Genomic DNA, 22,557 nt, shown 5'->3' with positions numbered 1-22,557 from the left:
TTCCGAGACTATTCCCAAATATTGTGTTAATGGAATTTGCCCACACGAACAGCATGATAATAGCTATTGCCATGCCATGCCATGCCAAATTTTTATCGTTTTTATCGTTTACACGTGTGAAATTAAACGCGAAGAGGAAAAGTTGGTTTTAAGCACTTGGAATATAGTCGGTAAGCGTCTCGGGAAACTGTTTCCATCCACCTCAGAGATTTACCTGAAGTGTATGTAAGACAGAAGCACACGAACAGGCGTTTTGATACTGGACCTTTTGATATTTATCAGTTTCAATTGTTCTACAGCAGTAGTTGCTGATTAAAAGTATATGGACCGCAATAAGTTTAATACCGAAGGACACTTAAATTCAGTGAAAAGCCATGAACTTATCCAAAAAGTGGTTCATCGTGGCATGTTTCACATAATACATACAATCGTCTTTGAGGGGTGATTCTTGAAACGTGAATCTTTCAAGGCTTTCGTATGTGCACTTGATATTCTCACTCAGTCAAACGGTGAGAGAAAAAATAAACACGTTTCAAATATAATTAGAGATCTCAGAACCTTGTGTCTCACAAAACTACCAAAAGAGATGATGTTGCTATTCTTGCCGAAGTCTTTGTTAAGAATGATTTGGAATGAGTTTTTAGGCTTTAATATTTAATCTTCATTTGAGGGCGTCGTTATTTATTTTTTGCCAAAAAAAGTATAGGATATCTATATTATATATTAAAGTTTCTCTCCATTGATGAATGAAAAATTGTCAAGTTTTGCCAAATCTAAATTAACTGCTCGAACTTATTGCTGGTTTCTTTTCCAGCATAGAAGTAAAGAAACAAAACCATACTGACTATGAACCAAACAAATTTACCAAACTCTAATAGTATCCGTAACTTAAAGAAAAAAACTCACAGAAACCTGATTAAACCTTTTGCAATTAAATGGAAAGTTTTGTCTGTACGGGCAGTTAATACTAACCAATCAACAATACGGCGTTCTCTGATAATTAACAATTAATTTCCGAAGTTAAAATGAAAAGCGATGAGGTTATCATTTACCCTTTTTTCACAGTCAATATACCGGAACATGGTTGGAAATTAATTTCTTGACGTGCAAATTTGCCCCGTTGGCTGCTTGGAGGTGAATAATACGGGCTAATCTCTTTCGAATCAGCCAATCAGCACGCATGAAAGGCACTATTCACCTGTATGGCATATAATTAATTATTTAAATTTATTAGTGCAGCTCCATAAAGAGGATTTTTTTTCAGTTTAGGTTAGTGAGGTAGAATTGAGTCAAACGTTCATACGACGACACGTTCAAGGCTAGCCTACATGGAATAATAACCTTCATGTACAAATTAGACCAAAGTCGTACTGATAATGGGAAAAATCACTGTTTTGCAAGACAATAATGATTAAGGAGGGGGTAAACCGGAAAAAATGCCCATTTTTCACTCATTTTTCACAGCTAGGACTTACTTCAAAACTTAGGCAAACTATATATCTCTGGAAAGCTTATGACTTGAAGATCATGAAAAAAAAATTTCAGACTCAACATGTCAATTGTAACAGGATACCACTCATTTAATTGAGCCACCTGCTGGGTTCTACCAGGGGTTACTTAAGAAAAGACAACTCCTTCTGGAATTAATAAAAAATAATGTTTTTAGTATCAATTCAAAGAAGACATGTTGCTTATTGTTATAAGCAGAGGGAATTCTAATATGTTGAAAACATTTTAAATGATGATCAATTAAATTTGACATTGAAAATCAGAGGGGTGTTTCACTTCATAACTTTAAGTACATACATCATATGGAAAATTGCTCTGCTTATAACACAAAACTTATCAAAAGGAACAAATGCTGAAAATTTCAGATCAATTGGATAAATTGTTGTCAAGATATCTTTTCTTGAAGACAAAATTATTGCGTAATGAGAAAATAGCCTTTAAACTTACAGATAGCAACCAAACTTAGATTTTTAGAATATGTAACCACTATAGTGGCCCAAGTGTCCATATTTTGTCCACAGGAGTATCTAGAAGTAATTTAAAAGCCTCCTGGTTCATAAGTAACTCCTTCAGCTTCTTGAAGGGCTCCCTCTCGACGATTCCTCAGAAGTCGCTCCCCTTGACGCCATCTCTTTTCCTTCTGCATGGCCTGCAAATCGGACTTAGCCAATCTTTTACTGTCTTTTGCATGTGTTGCCACTCTTGTACAAACACCACCAGCGGTACAAAGCCGCTCAATGATTTTTAGCCTACTAGAAGACTCAGCAGTTAATTTCATATGATTTCCCTTGCTGGGTCACACCACTGGATGGTGGAAGTAGACTGGATTCCTCACAGGAACTGCACTGAAGGGAAAACTGTGACATCAGCCCGGCTCTTGCACTTTTATCTTCCTCAAGAGTTAAGGTGCCTAAAGACAAATCAAATGAAAATTGAAAGATAAATTAGGCAATTTTATTATAAGCAAAGTAAAGACCTCAAGTCAGAAATACACATTCTGTGATTTTTCCCCATAATTTTTGGTTACAGTGTGTATGCACAATACCTAAAAATCTTTCTCTTACCCAATCCAAGATTTAATAGATAAATCAGCGTATTTAGCAGGGAAAAACTGGAACTAAGGGTCGATATGATATGGGAAATAAGTCATAATCGAGAACAGAGAAAGACATAGATTTCAAAAAATTTCTCACCTTTCTCACACACGTGTGCCTTTGAGACGCCGTGGATAAATTTTTCACATTTATTAATCTATATCCCTCGTTTTCCTCGGTATCGAAGGTATACACTTCATCAGAGCTGTCTAAAAAAGCGGCATATTTCATTTTCTTTCTGGAGGAATCAACGGTTTCTTTAGAGTCCGAGTCGGAGAGCTGATTTTCATCCCGCGAAGTGCTCGGAGTTGAGGCGGCGATTTCGTCAACATCAGGAGCTGTTTCTTCAGATTCTTCTTTCTGTTTTCGCCTTCCAGAAAAAATTTTCTTTCTTTTCTTCCTGTAGACAGATCTACTTTTCTTTCCGACCATTTTCGATATCACTTTTCCTTTGATTATAACTTTTCCTTTAATTGCTCCGAGTACACTGTGTCACATTCGACCAAAACTGCATCTAAATCTATCCCATAATGGTTTTGACCCTAGAAAACACTATCTCTCGCAGTGCAAATATGTGAATTTTCATATATCTAAAATCTTCATTCACTTGGATGTTTATTTGTACCCAATTCATTTACCAGCTCCCAGTTGGCTTGTTAGCTCAATTGGTAGAGCGCTGCACCGGTATCGCAGAGGTCATGGGTTCAAATCCCGTACGGGCCTGAAAATTTTTTCAGGTCCTACTTACAACTACTCGTTTCAGTAGTGTTCTTAGCTGCGAGGATCTTGTAATTTCAAATTATCTCTCGTTAAATCCTGCCCGTTTGGAGCTTGGTTGCCAGAATAACACGTCATAAACAACTAAAAAAATCAAAAAATGCTCTCCTCGTTGCCATAGTAACCACGTCATTTAGCCAGAGCGGGAATTTTGAAATCGCTCAAAAAGGCAAAAATAGTGAAAATAAGTAGAAAATTATTTTTGCATAGCAAAGTTGAATACCCAAAGCTGCAAATTCCGAGGAAAACAAAAAACTCAGTTTTTGAGCAAATTTCAGGTTTAAGAATTAGCAGCAAACCACTGCTCTGGGTCTGCCTTTAAATTAAAAAAAAGGAATTTGCTCATGCACAAAAAAAACTATCTGTGGTTAGAGAGCAGGCTTTCCTTTCTTCATTTAAAAAATACTGAGGTTATCATCTTTCCATAAGCTTAGAGGACAGTGAGAGTGAATGAGACTGATGGTGACTATGTTATTTAAGTAAATATCCAGAGGAGGATAAAAAGATAATGTCTGCACAACTCATTTATATTAATTTTTTAACCTATAAAGCCAAGCCATTGCTATTCTTGCTTTGTGCATTATGTGGTCACATATCTTGTGACCAATTCCTTATATCAATGTTTTTTGGGGGTTTGAGCATTGGTAAGAAACACGATGCACTACTCAAAGCTTGAGCAAGAGTATTTAATGCAATCTAAATGGTGATATTAAAAGTTACAATGTGGTTACCTAAACAGCAAAATTATATAATCACAATTCCAAACAATGGAAGTCAGGTTATAGACTCAACTGCTCCAACTTTTAAGGGTTTAAGGTGCAGAGAAATAAATACGGTAAACAGTTACAATGAATAAAAAGTTGAAAGTTTGAAAGCTAAAAGATACACGTCACGGATCAATGTCAGTATTTGGGCAACTGCCCACCTACCCCTCCCCTAACCCAACATTAACCTTAACTTGTTGTCAATTGACTGTTGTTGAGTCTGGGAAGGGGTAGGTGGGCAGTTGCCCAGATACTAAAACTGATCCCACATTACAAGGGTATTCAAAATTCTGCTGATGTAGTTTGCACGTGTAACGTTAAAAAGTAAGGCATTGATTGAAATTAATCATAAATTTTTTGTTAGAGGTCTTTTCCATTATTTCCCGAAATAATGGAAAATGATTCCTCTTGAATGTTGTTGTTTACCTCTCAACCTAGCACGTACCACTTCGCAAAAAATATTATCAAGTTACATACTTGTGCATAGATTATAGTGACGTCATAGAACATGATATATTCCTTTTTGATGCCCCATGTAATGCATCCATTCCGAAGAAAAATTCCATTCAGCTGATGTCTCAGTGGTTTTCTAACTACAAAGTATTTATCTGCGGTAATGACTACTAGGTGAAACCCAGCTGTGACCGCCATTAGGGTGTGCAGGGCGAACATCCAAAAGTTGAAATCTCCCATCATGGTCAACGGTACAACGTTGAAGAAAAATACAATAAGGTAGGGAATGTTGATCGCGCCCGTGATGAAGTCCGATATCGCTAAGCCAAGGAGGTGGTAATTTGATGTTGTTCGGAGCGACTTTCCAAGAAAAAACCAAGAAAAAAGACGCGTCCATTGGCAAGAACGATGATAAGAGCGATAGGAAGTAGCCTGCCTAGGAACTGCACGCCAACCATCGGACGTTGAGGCAAGCTTCCCACTGAACTGTTATTCATGGTTACTTTATCAGTGTTCTTTCCAAGAATCTTTCGAGAGAAACTGAAGGAAATAACGAAAAATTACCTTTGGCTTCAAAGTGTAATTTTTGGCTGTTTCTAATAATTATTTCAATTGTAATAATACATACGCAAAATTTTAACATGCTACTTGTCTGATAACACGTCAATTAATCCCAAACAACGCTAAAAGTTGAAATTGAGTGTAGAAAGTTGAAATGAAATTGGTTTTCGCGAAACACAACAAAACAAATTAGCGGACAAGCGAGGAGAAAGTAACAACATTTCAATTCACAGTTTGGGGGAGAATGCTGAAAACCAAAACACCCAACAAAGGGAAAACAACTGGCTCAAAGTTAAGCATCTTAAAACGGATATAAAAGTATGAACCAGAGACCTTGAGTAAAATTCTCGAGGAGTTTGACGCAACAGCTCGGGAAGATTACGAACGAGATTGCTTTCGCGTTATGGTTACTGCTAGGGACTGGGAACAAAGAAAGAAAATGTTCAATCATTCTCTAGGGAGGTTTTAAGAGTTTGAAGCAAATTCTTGAGGAGAAAGCCTGACTACTCGGGCAACAAGGCAAAGACAAGCGGTCGAACTGACGAGCCATGACACAATATAAAGACAACTATAAATGACAGAGTCATGTTTTTGCTTGTATATTATTCACTAATAATCACATGATTTCTCTCGTGCAATTTGTGATAAAATTTTTTCAAAAGGTTAGAAATTGCACACTTGCACAATTTGGGAAGCCTTTGAAAAACTTATTTGAGCTGATTTATCCTAAATTGCGCGATTAAATTGTGTTAACTTATACATCTTATATTAATCCTTAAGCCCACAAGAACAAATTTTGACAAAATCCAGTTTGCCAGCTTTCACGAGGGCACAAAAAAGAGAGAACTTGGGAATAAAATCTGGCACAGATTTTTACCCACAAATAAAGAACTCAAGTGATTCAAAGTAAGAAAATGATGGTATCTGCTCTCAAGGACAAAACACTAATCGCTAGAGCATAATTTCCTAGAGTCGCGTGAGTATCAAATTTTACAAAGAAAGCTTATCGTGGTTAACATCTCCAAATTTCGCTCATATAATCTTAACCGCGGAAGAATTCTTACTTCAAGATTACTCCCCCTCCCCCCCCCCCCCCCTTTTACGAATTACGACTAACTTTGCCTTCTCATGTGGCTTTCGAAGAAAAAAGTACATACTATTGCAAAATCAACGAGGTAAATCTAGATATTTCACAATTTATAAAAATATTAAAAATGCACTTGTAAATTGTTGCTGTGTTATCTTCAACCTCACCCTTATTAATCTGTCTGTTAGTTTTTGTTGTTGTTGTTTTAGTATTAAACGTGCATCGTTAAATTATTGTGCTGTGAGCAATGTCACTATTGTAATCAATATTAGTATGTAAAGTATTGTAAATTAGTAATGTAAATACTAGTAGTATTGAATGCAATTTTTTTCCACGTTGGACTTAATATTGCAAGTAAAAACAAAAAACCAAAAAAAAAATTAACCAACAGGATTGGCACTAGAAAGGTTTGATTGATACTTGTGATTCCAGTAAGTAAAGATTTTTTCGGAAACTCTGATCGCATTAACGCTTCGGCAACTCTTTATTTAATCAACATGATGTCAGATGAACAAACCCCTCCTCGCCACCATATGTAAAGATTCCATTCTTTACAATCAAAAATCAATAAACATTGTCAAAAAAAAATTCTTAAAGTTCCCTGAGGTCCAAGGGAGAGACGTTACTGATGGGTTACTGATGGGTTTGTTCTTGGTTGCACTCGTGGCCACTTGCATGAGTGTGTCACAGGACATTACAGGAATTGAGGCGTCTGGGTGAGATTGCATGGTCCTTAATGCTGCTGGTGCGAGCGACTGGCGTTTCAAGAACCGTAGAGGCAGTCCGGTAAAGAATTCTTTGTCATTGAATGGCGTTAGTATGATTCGTGGATATTGAATTTTCAATTGATCTTTCATTGCTTCGGATTCATTGAGTGCAAGACGTAGGTGCAGTACATCAGTCGTGGTTGGTCAGTTTTGATTCAGCAGTAAATCTAGCGGTTTTGTTTGTTTGTTTGTTTGGTCCTTTGATTATTTAACTCTGGTGGAACAGTCGTTTGTAGGCTGCCAGTTGTTATTGAATGATGTTGAGAGAAGCCTATCTTTTTTAACCGTCTTTACAAGTCAGAGTCAGTCGTTTACAGCGGATCGTTTCCAAAGGTTTTAGACGTGCCCTTTCTGAAGAATATATTTTCTCTACTCGTTAAAGTTGAGTTTCATACATTTCAAAGTATTTTTAGCAGGTCGGTGAGTGTTTCTCAAATAGAGAAGTTATTCCCACATTCGTTCTTGGAAAAAAACTGTGGTCGCTTTTGAGGAATAACCTATTTGATGTGTAGGACAGAAACGTATCTTACATTACTAAAGGAATTAAAAAGTAAAGTCGCTAGGGTTAATGATCCACGTGGCCAAATCAGCTATACAAAAGAGGGCAAAAAAGAGAGTGAGAGCACCGCACCGCTATCGTATAGGTCATGTTTTCAACTCCCGTGCAGGCCTGAATTTTTTCAGGCCTTAATTTCACCAATGCCTAAGTAGTATCCATTGCTGCGAAGATCACTCTCATCTTCACCGCATTATAGTTATCAAAAAATAGGAAAAGCTGGTCTCATTATGAGGGCAGCAATGGAAGTGTGTTACTGAAAAGATCACGCAGCTTTCATCAACCAAAAAGCACACCTCATCCGCTGAGTCTTGACGAGAGAGAGCAAATGAAGATATGCAGAAATTAGTCTGATTATAAACTGAGTCACTAGTAACACAGCTGGTGATATTACCCAAGGTGTTTTAGTCGACGCTTATTTAATGTTGATAAAAGCCTTCAATTCTCAAATTATTGCAAAAATGATAAATCAGATGCAATCATTTTAAAGTTGGGTACCTTCTTTGTAAAAGGAATCTAATATTTCCCTTGGACGTTTTTCAATACAAGTTTGAGATGACAATGACTCTTTACATTAACACTTAAAGGTGGAGTGTTCCTGCTACGTGACTTATGAATTTAAGGAAACTGCTCATAGAATCGGTCCATTTGATGTTAAAAGGGGAATTAAAAAGTTTATGCTTGATTTTCCTTATAGAACCAAGGGTTTATTAATGAACAGAGCCGACAGGAAAAAGCGGAATTCCAATAAAGCGTGGGACTTTCCTTTTCTGCGATTGGCTTTTTGAAACCAATTGATTAGCCTTTGTTTCTAAAATGACCCTAAAACTGAGCAATTATATTTTTAACCAAATTTTCAGTGCTCAGATATGTAAAACACGAGTTTTTCACATCTTATTTTCCACAAGCAGAAATAGTTTTTTAACGCAATTACCCTGCAAAGGAAGATGCAGATACAGCCTTCGTAACAAATCTATCCACTTAAAGCTCTGTTTGAATCGAGGATTTCCAGTTAATACGAAAAAAAGGCTTTTCATTTTCACCGCTGGTTCGGGAATATTTTCATGTACTGTTTGCTAAACTGTCAAATAAATGCAATTTCTACCTTGAGTCTTTTGAACTCACTTTGCACAAAACCTTTCACGTACCTTGCAGGCTGACATTCATATAACACACGAAAAGCTTATTTTCATTTTAGATTTAGTATTGATATTGAAATTTTTACTTTTAGGGTAAAGAAATCAATTCAAAGAAAATTGCTGGGCTTAATTATGGAACTAACGTTTACAATTAGCTTGTTGACCCAAATGATGGTTTCTCTATGTTTATTTCGAGTATAAATGTAATCTTTCCGCTGCATGAAATGAACTTTCTTGTCGATGGTAGAACATGGATGAAAACTCCATCTCTCTTTAAAATAATTTCGTGTATAAATTTCCATTTAAAAATTAACGTACTTAGAGGGCGGAATTTAAATGACAATTTCTTGCAAAGCAAATGCCTTTTGCGGTGCCCATGGCAAGAGCGTAAATCTGTTCAGAACTGAAAACTGACAACATGTTAACGCAAAAGTAATTACAGATGTTGATCATTCCCAATCCGCTTTCACCACATTAATGAATAGACATGCTCTAAGTTAGGAAATCGCCTTCTGTTTATAACAAAGCAATGGTTTTCAACTCAGCGTTAATTTAGTTTTGAAATTGTTATAGACTTATACATTGCATGGGAAATGATAAAAGAGTATTAACTTACAGTGCAATTTATAAGGATGGAACATGGTCGAAGTATTTTATTCGCCCTCGTTTAGTTTGTCATGTTTTGTTTCTTATGTGAAGTATCTGTGCCTGAATCGGACTTAATGCAGTGTTGGACATGTTACCTGAAAGGCGGCGAAAACGATTCATCGCTGAACGAGCTTGGTTGATGACTTCTTTTTCCAACGAAAAGAAACAAATTATAGTTATTATCAGAAACCAGCAAGTAGTTTTCTTGATGTGTAACACTTTAGAGGAATAATCTGCGTCACACTTTTATTAAATTTTTTAAAGTGCCTCTTAACTGACGTCCTTTTGGCTCGTAAGCTCATCAGTAACAGCTGATGACTATCGGCGTTGCCTTTGCCATTTATAATTATACAGGACTCCAGGGCCGAAAAATTCAAAACCCGATTAACTGCAGTCCTGACTAAGCTACAGGTAAATAACATTTCGACTTAGAAAACTGCGCAAGGAACAACCTTCTAAATTGAAACTCATATGAATAGAGCATAGTCAAAGTAATTTCATTCGCTCTCGCTTAGTATGTTTAATAACCAAATTTAAATGAAATTGTTGTGATTAAATCAGTTTTACCTGTATGCGGGAGCAAAAGATTCTCCACTGAATGAGATTGCGTGAAAACCTATTTTTCCCAACGAAGAAAGCAGGATATATTTTCCGTGCTCAAGCAACTCGGCCCTGCCTTGTTTACCGTTTGGCCGAAAAAGAATTCATATCAATAAGGATAATAATAATAATAATTATAATAATAATAATAATAATAATAACATTGATAGTAACAAAAATAATGAAAAAGATAGCAACATGTACATGTACGTCCTCCTAAATGAATACAGGGATCTTTAGATCTTTTTATGGAAAATTCACAAGAGGCATGGCAGACGGTGACAGCCGATGAAGAGCGAAAGCTCTAAAGTGTGTGAAGGAAATTTTTTCAAAATCCTTTGTTTTGTCTGTTAAACGAGTGTAATTGGTTGTCTTGAGAAAATTGATGTGTGCTTGTTCATTCCAAATTGTGTGAGAAAATTATGTGATCATCTGTAACAAATATACATGACAATTCTTTACCACATCTTTTCATTGTAATACAGAAGCGAAGAGCGAATCACATGCAAGATTAAATTGTTGAAACCTGTACACTCGGTGAAAACAACCGTGTTCAATCAAAACAACAATTTTTACGAATTTTTTGTATAAGTTTCTTTAGCCCCCGGAAAATCGAGTGCCCATCATAACGGTATGTTATCATCTTTTGCATTAAATTACTTTTATCCACTCTTCTGTATAGTTTCACCTGAGAACTGCATTTCTCGTTGCCAATCAGAATAAGGAAATATTTCGAGTTTGACTCATGGTTGCGGATCGTGTGTCGCGTGTGGTGCCTTTAAAGTCGCGCCTATAATTCGCGGGTCTTCAAAGGTCGCTTGTACTAGAAAAAGTTGCTTTGTTTTATTTGTTTTGTTTTTCTGCCTGTTTGATTATGTTGGTGTGCTCCACACGATGCCCAGCTATAACGCTAGTTTGAGTGCTACAGGCTTCAGAACATATCGGATAATTACTCACTACAGCAATATCATCTCAAAACAATATCGTTCCATCAGTAGTTGTTTTAACCCTATACCAAGTAATCTCTGTTGAATGTGAAATGAATACTCAAGGGAAGATAAATCTTGGAATATGTACACCTCTAACGTAGGCAATTCTTCCTGATCATTTCATTTGTCATCATTCTGTACCCGCATTTCGGTTTTTGGAAGCTGATTTGTACACCTCAGTCTGACGAATTAGCTTTTATTCAGTAAAGAAGTCTCAGATCCGAATCTTACTGCTCCAGGCTAAGCAATTTGAGCAGGTAAAATCTCCTTCAATTTGGCCTTAAAAAACTCAGCACTGATGATGCTCACCTAGAAAATACACATACACTTGACATTATCGGCTTCATTTCTTTTACCAAACGCAATGTTACACGATTAAACTCTTGTCAGGCATCTTAACCTCTCCTACTCCACGATGAACTTTCACGGCACCAGAAATATATCATTGAACTTCATTCTTAGCCCCAGATTTTTCTCCAATTACTTAATCTTTATAGGAAAAAAATAAACCTCCCTGTCTATGAGCAATTTATACTCTTAGTTCCCCGACTAGATGTCTCCTGCACGCAATGAATATCTATCAAGCGATGCAATGACACCCCGGAAAAGCAATACAGGAACTAATCATGGAAAAAACTAGTTTCGTTTTATACTCTAATGCACTGGCAGAATTTAGATCGCCCTGCCTTTTTAAAAATTATCTTGGTAACAAATTCTTTTTCTGTGAAATTACTTTCTGAAATTACTGAACAAGGCACCCAAGGAGCACTTTGATATTACGCTCAATTTGCATTCTACTGAAAAGAGTAAATAAAATGCCACTGATTTTTCTGGCCTGGCAAGATGACACTGGCCAAGCAGTGATGAATTTATGTTCATTGCATGGAGCTGAATGGCAAGACAATTATGATTATAGTGAGAAATCTGGCTTGTCAAGTGCGTTTGTTCAGCATCAGCGCTGCAGTTGGTGAGAAGAAGGGCGAACTCAGCGAGATGTACACACTGAAATTGTCATTTTGAGATACTCACAGGCTCTCTTTGCACCCCAATTGCAAGACGGCGGTTTTCAAGCTTAAGGGTAATTTATAATCTTGTTTATAACCAAGGTAAAGCCATGCAACGATATCAACTTATAGACTTTTGATTTCGACCTTCTGCTTTAAGGTATTTTTAGCACGAGTATATTGTTCAGCATTAATTTTGAGTCGAAATATAACACAAATTCCGTATATAAAAATAGTTATCGATTATAGGTGCCTCCCCTACTCATTGATGGTTATTTTCGTCAAAATTTTATATATACATATATAACTATGTTCAATGAATAAACAATACGTACCAAAACTGCCATTATCTACTAAATGCATTATACAACTTTGCGCAGTTGCACTATCCTTACAGAAGAACATTGTATTTATAAAGGTAAAAAAAGCTGTTTATTGCTATAATTATTACTCCTAATCACATTCCAATTCTTGTCTTTATGATAGTCAACTTGTATGCTTCTTGTACAACAATTCTTGATTTTAATTAACATTGCGGTGGTATTTCATAGGTTTTGCAGAAATGTCGCTAACGTTCGTGCCGTTTTACATAATAGTTGTGAGAAACAGGCAAACCACTGAAGATTTTTCTCGATAAATGTTCCATCTATGAGACGCTCTGGAGATTTAGGGTTTTTTCACAATAATGTTCAAAATTGAAATATTTTGCATTTTTGCGATTTAATCCACATCTTCTAAAACCTTCAATGTGAAAATCACATCCGTACTGTCATTGTCTACACTCATGGATGATATAAACAATTTTTTCGTAATCCATGACAGTATCTGCTTCATTCAATTTCGCCAACTGAGAAGGACATTCCACGGTATAATTTGAATATGAAAAACTGATATAGCACGGATCGCAGAGCGATGAACGCCATGTTGGTTTTGTTCCTTAGGTAGTTAGGAAAAAAAAGGTATATCTAATCGAACTTACACCCGAACGATCAAACTACACTATTACCCACTATCACTATCACCTTGAGTGTTCAAGCGTTTCCGTTGCATCGAAAAAGCCCAGAATTGGTCGTTATCACAATGCTGCGTCAATTCCCCTTAATAATGGTAGTCTGCTATGACAATTGGAAACCAGTAGGGGTTTAGTTTTCCTTTGGCCGTTACTCAAACTTCGAAAACTTCCCAAAGAGATTTCGTGCCTTTAGAACCCCGTTATAACATTTTATAAAATAATTCAAATAGAACGCGCGCTCTGATTGGCCATAAAACCATTTTACATGAGCGTATGTAAACACGGTTTCGTTCCTCTTTCATTAGTTATTTTATAAAAGAAATGTAAAATGATTTCCGTGTTTACATAGCCTGATGTAAACACTTGGGAGGTTGGGAGTAAACTTCGGAAACTTGAAAGTCAGCTCTGGATCAAGGTCTGGTAGTGGGAGTACTATTTGTCGACTTCCGGAAGGCCTTCGACTATGTCAACCATTCTATCCTGTTAGAAAAACTGAAGGCCACTAGAATGTAGGGCTCTCTCTTCTCTTGGCTTGCAAACTACCTGTCTAACCGGAACCAGTTTGTTCAAACTTCTGGAAAGAAATCTGCCCTTCAACCTGTGAATTATGGAATCCCACAAGGGTCCATTCTGGGACCGAGATTGTTCTCCATATATGCTAATGATCTGCCCGAATCTACATCTTGTGGTGACCTCTAAATGTTCGTTCACGACACCACGGTTTTTATCATTGGTAAGGATATAGAAATAATCCTCTCTTCACGAATCATCTCTCAAGCGAATTAAATTCCTACCTCAGTCCATTTTGGAATCTATCTATTTCAACGCAATTATTCCTGGTGTTGTGCATAATATTGTTGTTTGGGGCTCTGTTTCCTCGGCACTTATGGAGGATATTGAACGTATTCATATAAGAGCATTAAAGATTGTCTACAAGCTACCTATGACCACTATGACCACTCCAACTGATGAGAAACTGAGGCAATGGAATCCCCTCTCTTCGTATTATGTAAAGAGACTGCTGGTTGTGACCTACCAATCCTATCATGATTCAAATACAGAGAAACTGAATACTGTAATTTCTAAGGCAAAACCCAATCACATTTCAAGGAATTCTTTAAGTATAGAAGTGCCAGGACCAAGATCTGAAATTGGCAGGTCCACTTTTAAACACAGTGCCGCGTTGGCATGGAACCTTCTTCCGCATCATGTCAAGGACATCATTGGGCTTAATGTGAACAAAACATCTACTAAATAGCATAAATTTGGCCAGCGGTTCCTGCTGTGTTTCAATGAAAAACGATGATTTCTTATATTTTTAGATATTTATGTATTATTTACAATGATTGCATTTAAATTTATCTAATCGTTATTGCATTTAAGAAGAAATTTATATCTTGCTCACCTAAATTTTTATCCTTATTTCAGTGTGGCAATATTTAATTAGCTGTAGTTAGGCAGGTCCACATCAGGACTTCGGTCATGCCAATTTTCATAATCTGCATTGTTAAACAAAGATGTATGTATGTATCTATGTATGCCGTAGGTTCACAGACATAGTGTCATCAAAGGAGCCGCGGAAAAAATTGTAAAAATTAAATAAATTTGTTTTTGAGCTTATCAATAAGTAACTGTGTAGCTATGAATGAATACCACTGTTGCTCATAAACTTTTATTCCATTTGGTGGCTTCTAAAGAAGCCTTTTTCATAAAAGCAGCATTTGGCTCACTGGATGCGTCCGGCGAAATAACTCTTTGTCAGTAAACTTGATCTGAACTTTCTCTACTGGGCGGGGAGCTGTTTTGCGGCCTTGTTCATCTACGAAGGAAAGCGACTTGTCAAGAAGCAGCTTCAAGTTGACTGGAGCGTCGACGCGACATCCGCCGCCTGTTACCATTAAACACCTCTTCAGATAAGGACCAAGGCCTGCTGCTATCAGTTCCTCTTCACTGGCGAGGTACGGAGACCCACGGAGGTCTGAGGGCAAACCAGGAAAGAGCACTCGCGCTACATCGTGCCGTATCGTGATAGTTTCGTTGCACGTCAGGGGCGATTTTAAACCCTTCTCAAATGAAAGAGCTGGTCTCTCCCGCCATTCATTGGCGCGAAATGGATCGACAGATCTGTTCTCGAAGTATTTCACTCGGGAAGTAGCTTTGCCATTGGATGAAGTACTCTGCTCTGCCTCCTTGAAGTTTTGCTACAATACGTTCAACTTCGTAGACGCCAATAACAGTAGGTTTTAACTTCGGTCGGTATTTCAAATTATAGCCACGACGGCGGACATCATTCAATAATGTTGCGTAAAAGCCTGGCTGATGTCTCGCACACTTTGAAATGTTGTTGCATATAAGTTTTAGCTACTGATTGGATTGAATGAAACTGTACTATTTATATATGTGTTCTGAATGATCAAAACGGATCCAACTGTGAAAAGTTATGTAACTGTTCCCTCGGCCGTCAACCTGTTCGTGGCGGCCGTTTGTTGGTTAGTTTGCTTGTTTTTTCTTCTGTTTGGTCGGACTGCGTTAATCGGTGGAGTAAAAGAGCGCGAGTGTGAAGTACAAGTGAGTGATATGCTTTTACGCCCGTCAATACGGATAGATTTCCATGGCCCATTGGTGGCCGCATTAACAGGGTTCCACCCTAGTCTCTTTTGCAATTGTTGTTGTTGTCTTTTTTCATCGCGTAACTCTTCTTCTTGATGGCTAAACAAGGACGAAAAGCCCTGTTTAGCCATCAGAATTTTTCAGTGGAGTACGACAACGCAAGTGTCAAGTAAAAGCGAGTGACCCACGCATCGCGCTCGCTATAAAACTGTGGTTAGGCCATTTTTTCGTGCTCCTCATTCTCTTTGATACGGGGGTACGCCAAAACCACATTTAAGACAAAGATTGAATGAAACTAAAATTTCACTTGACCACAGATTAGCTGGCTTTCTGAGCACCGCTTTTTATAACCTTCAATCAAGCGTTTTTTTAATGTCAGTCCGCAACCGCAAGCCTTTCGCACTCAAAACCGCCTGATCGCAAGTTACGCTTCTAAATCCGCCTATTCTTCATGATACTATTTTCTAAATTCTTCTATTTTCTATTTTCATGATACTAATTTTTATAATTCCAATAAAATTTTGACCAACGGGAGTCTATAAGAATTCGCAGCAAACGAATTTGCTAAACGCTTTGTTAAGAGCGTGGCTATTGTTCACTTTATGTCACCTTGGGATTTACTTTACGCATCCAACCGTTTGATTGACAGCAGCTGAAATCTGCCAAGAGACTCATGTACTCTCAAAGCCTTACCTGCTGACCAATCACGACCGACTAGTTCAGGATATGCAAAATATTATGCTGCCCGCTGATAAAATGGGCACTGGAAGTACATGTCGCGAAAGACAATAGCATTCTGTAATGTTAATGTCGTGAATGAGTCGTTTGTATGGTGCCGGTAGTGGTTGACACCTGTTGAGGGGAGTCTGTTCCAAGTTAGTAAACCAGCTTCCAGGGTCAGTCGTTGAAAGTAGTTAGTGCTGTAGGTTAGGCACTACGCAGAGTCCCAGTCAATAGTGTGGTTCGTAAGTCGGTGATGTTCAGCAATGTGATTGTTGACATCGCCTTTCCTCGTCACTCGTTTGTGTTCGGTCAGTCTAGTTGCGAGGTTTCTGCCAGTCTCACCGATGTAGGAGGCGTGGCAGTCGGAGCAATTGATCTTATATACTGCTCCTTGTCTGTTCCTCGGTTCGTCTCTGTCTTTGATGTTAGTCAGTAACCGACGTAGTGTGGTAATAGGTTTGTGAGCGACGCGGATATTGAATGGTTGTAGGATGCGTGAGATGGTCTCAGATATGCCCTTTATGTATGGTATAGTGGCTGTGGTCGTAGGAGTTGCGTTGTCGTTAGCTTCGGTAGTAGTAGTAGGTCTGTGAGTGTTACGTTGGATGAAGTCTTCGTTGTAGTCGTTCTTTGAAAAAACACGGTTAAGGTACTTGTTTTCGTCGGATAAGCTGTCTGTCGTATTACATACTAAGTGCGCTCGTCGGGTAAGAGTCCTGATAGTAGTGGCTTTGTGAGATGTCGGGTTGTAAGATGACTTGTCCAGTAATCTGTCGGTATGTGTCGGTTTCCTGTAAACTGTTGTCCGTAGTTAATTGTCGTCACGGCTTACCAAGCAGTCTAGAAAAGGTAGTTTACCATTTTCTTCGACCTCTCTAGTAAACTGTATGTCAGTGTTCGTTTAGGTGGTGGTGGAATGCGTCAATTTCGTCGTGTCGTACGTCAGTGAAAGTATCGTCAACGTAGCGGCGTAACCAGAGTGGTATCGTCTGTCGGCAAGTCGAAAGGGCGCTTTCCTCGATGTTCTGCATCACAATTTCTGCTACAACAACAGAAACCAGAGACTCCATAGCTGTACCATGTAACTGTTTGTAGTGTTTGCCGTTGTACTGAAGTAAGTTGATGTCAGGCAAAGGTTTAGTAAGTCCATAATGTCCTCTGTCGGTAGCGGTAGAGGGTCTGTAGATTGTAGGATGGCAGTCTCAGTACATTGTAGTGCCAGTTGAAGTGGAATACTTGTAAAAAGCGATTTCACATCAAATGACACTAGTTTGTAGTCGTCAGGTATCCGTACAGTCTTCGTGGCGTTAATGAAGTCCTCGGTGGATTGTAGTTTTCGTCTGGATTTGTCGGTGAGCGGTTGTACTATTGTCGTTAGGTACTTGGACAGTTGGTATGTCGGAAAACCACAGAAGGAAACAATAGATCGCATTGGGAAACCAGGTTTGTGTAGTTTCGGCAGACCATAAAGTTTCGGTGGCTGTGGTACTGAGCACCTTAGTCGGTAGTAGCGTTGGGTGTCAATGGCGTTTGTCTTCTTGAGTGTCAGTAATGTCCTGCTAAGTTTGCGTTGAAGCGTAGGAGTCGGGTCACGTTTGAGTTCTTCGTAAGTCTGTTTGTCGTTAATAAGTGCGTCCATTTTGTCGTGATAGTCAGTCTTGTCCATGACAACAGTAACTCGTCCTTTGTCGGCTAGTAGAATAACTATGTCCTTGTCGTTTCTCAGTCGTTTAAGGGCATGTTGTTCGTCTTTAGTCAAGTTGCTGTCATGTAGTGACGCTGATTGTATAGTGGAATTCTACTTTTTCAATTCTACTTCTGATGTTACCCTTAGTAGACTCAGGTAGCTCTCGTTGTCGAGAAAGAGCTGCCTCAACACTAGATACAATAGCTTCGGTCGGTATCCGTTTCGGAGTAACTGAGTGTTTCAGTTGTCGACTGACAACAACCTTTCACTTGACTCTGATGATGACTTCCGCTCAGGTTGTCGAAACGTCAGTCACCACTACCGACAACAGTCCTTCTCAGGACTACACTCACCTGGACGATCAAACCACACTATTACATGTTAACCCCCGGGTTCAAACCATTTACTGAATAACAGTAAATGCATCCCAACAGTTGCTTTCTTCTTCGAATGCCTTAAATTTTGCCATCGATCAGGAAACATAAACGAACGTTAATGAACGCATGGTTTCTATTTAAAAATTAAGCGAAACATGTGTTTCTCATAGAAATCTTATCTTCTGATACATAGTATTCTAGACTTTACATAGGAAGATCATAACTAATAACTATAAAGTACTATCATTAAATGCCATTTAATTTATTGCTCCCAATCATTGAATGAGCGCAGTATGTATAGGTGGCTTAGTCTTTGCGCCATTCTGTTTCCTAGGAGCACATAAAGCTTTAAAACGAATAGGATTCTTGGTTTTAAATTGAAATCAATAGCAATAGTTTCTTTCGAATTAAAGAGAAACAGTCCATATTAAAGGTCTGTACATGCTTTTTATTGTTTCGGTCTTTCCACACATTGTTAGATACTTTTTGTGATGCGTAGCTTCCGTAAGAGCGATACAGCATTCCTTTGGTGATTGTAGTGAACCTGGTCTGACCTTGGGTTATCTTTTCTTGTTGCGAAATAAGATGGGTCTTTGTCAAATTCCTGTACAACGAAATATACACTTTTAGTACAACCATTTTATCGCATCAACCCTTTTCCGCTAACGTTTCAAGGGATCCAGGAAACTGAAAACATTTGGTCTTCGAGTAAAAGCAACTTCTCTCTAATTTGTATTTAGCTAATCGATGGGGTGATATTGAATGCCAAATTCAATAAGAAAATGTTCATTGCGCTCGTGTTGATGAACGGATGGGGAAAGAGTGGAAGATGAACTGACCATAGTTCCAATTAAATTAAAAAATATACTACTATTTAACAATTTTAGAAAACCAGAAAAGCAACATTAAATCGTGATTCCGAGCCGTACACAGATCCACAGGTTTGCTTCGATCAAGTCTTACCAGGGTTCTGCACAGAAGAAGATGTGAAATGAAATGAAATGAAGAAAATCAAGATTGATGAAAAAAAAAATTTTACAATGGATCAAATCAGAAAAAAAAAACCGTATGATGAACTTATTTAAAACCTGGTATCAGTTTTTGTCACAGAATGTTTTCCACTATCCAAATGGTGCAACACAGACGTAAAAACAACATAAATAAATGTCATACTTATCGTTTTTTTCCTCGGAAAACTAAAAAAGATATTTAAAAGGGAGCAAATGAAGAATTCAGTTAGCTTGAGTTTGAATCTCAGCACACCATTACATTTATTTCTATCTATTCTTTATCGAAGGTCTTTGGTTGGAAATCGTTTATATACAGTTGGATTTCAAGGCATAGCAAAGAACAATGAAACTTTTTACCTGTGTTGGAATAAATGAACGACCGGCAGCTGGACAAAGCATTGACCCAGGCCGACATCTTTTCAATCCTTGAACTGGTTGGCACACAAACATAAACATGAAAACTACCGCCACCCAGTGCATCTTGATTATACTGTGCCTGCCTATTTGTGAATTAAACAAATTTTACTGAAAATGTAGGGAAGCTACGAGGTAAACTTCCTGAACGAAAATATCGCTTAAATGTGACCTTTTTTCGCACTACCTTTATACAGTGGGGAAATTGTGAGATCTTACTTCTTTAAATATAGAAACAAATAAAATTTTGCCGTAAAATATCCCAAATGCGGACAGATGATTGTTAATGGATTCACTTTTGAGGCATTCTTTAGAACAGAACCGAATTTCCGTTTCCCTGTTTATCGAACAATGCGATTATCGAATAGTACGCTCACGTTTAAATCAATTGGTCGTTTTCTGCAAGATGGATGACACGGGAAGTAATTTAGCTGTGTAATTAACGTATGACAGGATAATCAACCAAATTTCCTGTTCTCCTGACTGAATAAAGCGATGTTATTGTAATATACAGTCTGAGCAATTAAAAGGTATTCATCAGAACGTGTCAAAGTTCGATGTCTCAGTGATATTAACATCAAAGTTTAATAACGTCGTTTTACCACCCTCGAACAGTAACGGTTAATTTTGTGGGTAATTATTGCCAAGAGAGGCCCTTCTTTTAAAATGTAAATTTTGATAAGATGGCACAATGCATGCACTCTGATTACTTTACAGTTTCTCTGCTGCATTTTACTGTAATCTTAAGAACTGTAATTTTTTTTTTTCAGGAACACCTTTTTCGCACCTTTATTAAAGTCTATTTGCGTTTGCGTCCCATTGTAAGTGCCTAATACTCATACTGGAAGGCAAATGGCGGCTATAAATCATAAAAACAAACACTTCATTCAAAACGGTAAAATACAATTTTCAGACGACAGATCTGTGTTGTAGATACTTTCGAGGACAAGCATCTCGGCGGCAGCTAGGAATTACACATCGCTTTAATGTTGATCAATACGATATCCGGTACAAAAATTTGTTGATTTCCCAAAAGTAAAATATTGAAAATAAATTAAATATTTTCAGGTTTTTCTTTGTGATATTTTCGAACCAAGTAGCACCAAATGTGAATTCCCATAAACGAAGAGGAATAATCATATGCATATTCAACTCTTCGTTAACTTTTATGTCGCTCCTTGTAAAAATTGCAAGGATTTCAACCACCCATAATTAAGATTTTTTTTTTGGTAATACCAAACTTTATCTCTTCGAAGATAACTCATAAACCGGAATAAGATAGGAAACGAAATGACGCAAGGATCCGTCTTAACCAGTGTAGGCCTATTTCTGTTAAACGACATTTATTATAGCTTTATTTCTTTCAAGCGAGAACAAGACAAGTAAAAGAAAATAAAGATCCAAACTAGATAAACTTGTAAACCTTATTATGTTTTTCCAGTACACATCGTAGTATATCCAAAGGAGATAATAATCGATAAATGTAGACTGCGACTTTACATCACATCTCTTTCCAGCTCTTATTTAAGTTGCATCTAAAGTTTATTACGAAGTCGGTCTCCTCAAGTACTCCCCGTGTTTTTTTAGGTTACTTCCGTGATAAGATAACATGCGGTGTTAATAAAAAAACCATTGTTTCGACTTTGAAGCCTAAATATAGCCGATAAAACGAAAGCAATTAGCAAACTTCTCTCCCTTTAAAAATTAAATTGATTTTTGAGTTAATTTCCTGTACTTAATGTGTACCTGTCAGTCTGAGAGTTCACAAAGGCCGAATGAAAAGAAAAGTAAAATGACTTAAATTAGAGTAAAATGTTAATATCACTCTTTAGAACTGTTTTCGAATTCGCTACGAGGGTGAATGATTGCTCTCAATATTAAATATATGTGATTTCTTTCGGCATGATACGAAAGCAATATGTCAGGCCCAAATGTTTCTCGCAAGAATTGAATTTGTCTCTTAGCCTTAACCTACAATTCATTCTTTTTTGACCCGGAAAATATTACCAATATTATCTTATGCACCCTGGAATACTGAAAATAGGAAAGAGACTCGAAGTAAGGAAAAACGACTAATCAAACCTTACCAAGAATTAGTCGGCCAAATCAGTCTATTTGAACTTACATAATCCAAAAAGTCTTTGTTTACGATAAAGACTTTTTTAAATATATTTCATTTTGTTTTTATGCCCGTGCTCTGAATTGTGACTCATTATTCAGACACCTAGCTTTGGACGATGAACTTAAACACTGCCTTGTTTGATAACGTTTTATACTTTACAGGAAAATGTTTTCAAACCAAATTTTGCCGGATCAGTCTGTTAAGTTCTTTAACCGACTGATCCGCTTAATCTCTTGAGAAAACGTAAGCAGCTTCCAATAAATTTTGTTACGCTCTCAGTATATCGTAAATTTATCGTTAAGAACAAGATTAATCTAAATGCATAACACATAACAATTATAAAAAAATAATTTGCCAAAAATATTTTGCTTTAGTTTTTGAAAAAAATCAAAATTGCAGGTCTACTGACCATTCAAAATAGTAGCAAGGAGATTTTAGGGTTTAACTAATATGACATAAAAAATCCCTCTCATTTACATGGCACAACTTCGTTAAAACACTGAGCTGGCCAGAAACTGTTTCTAACGACTGCGTTTAAAAATAATGGTTAAAATGATAAAAATTTAACCCTCTTTTAAGAAGTACTCAAGAAGCCATTACTGCCACATGTTGTAACTGCAATGCAATAAAATACGTAGCAATGGTCAGCCATGA

Source organism: Pocillopora verrucosa, chromosome 11 (assembly GCF_036669915.1).
Source record: "Pocillopora verrucosa isolate sample1 chromosome 11, ASM3666991v2, whole genome shotgun sequence".
NCBI classification, from domain to species: Eukaryota; Metazoa; Cnidaria; class Anthozoa; order Scleractinia; family Pocilloporidae; genus Pocillopora; species Pocillopora verrucosa.
This window is presented reverse-complemented; position numbering follows the sequence as displayed.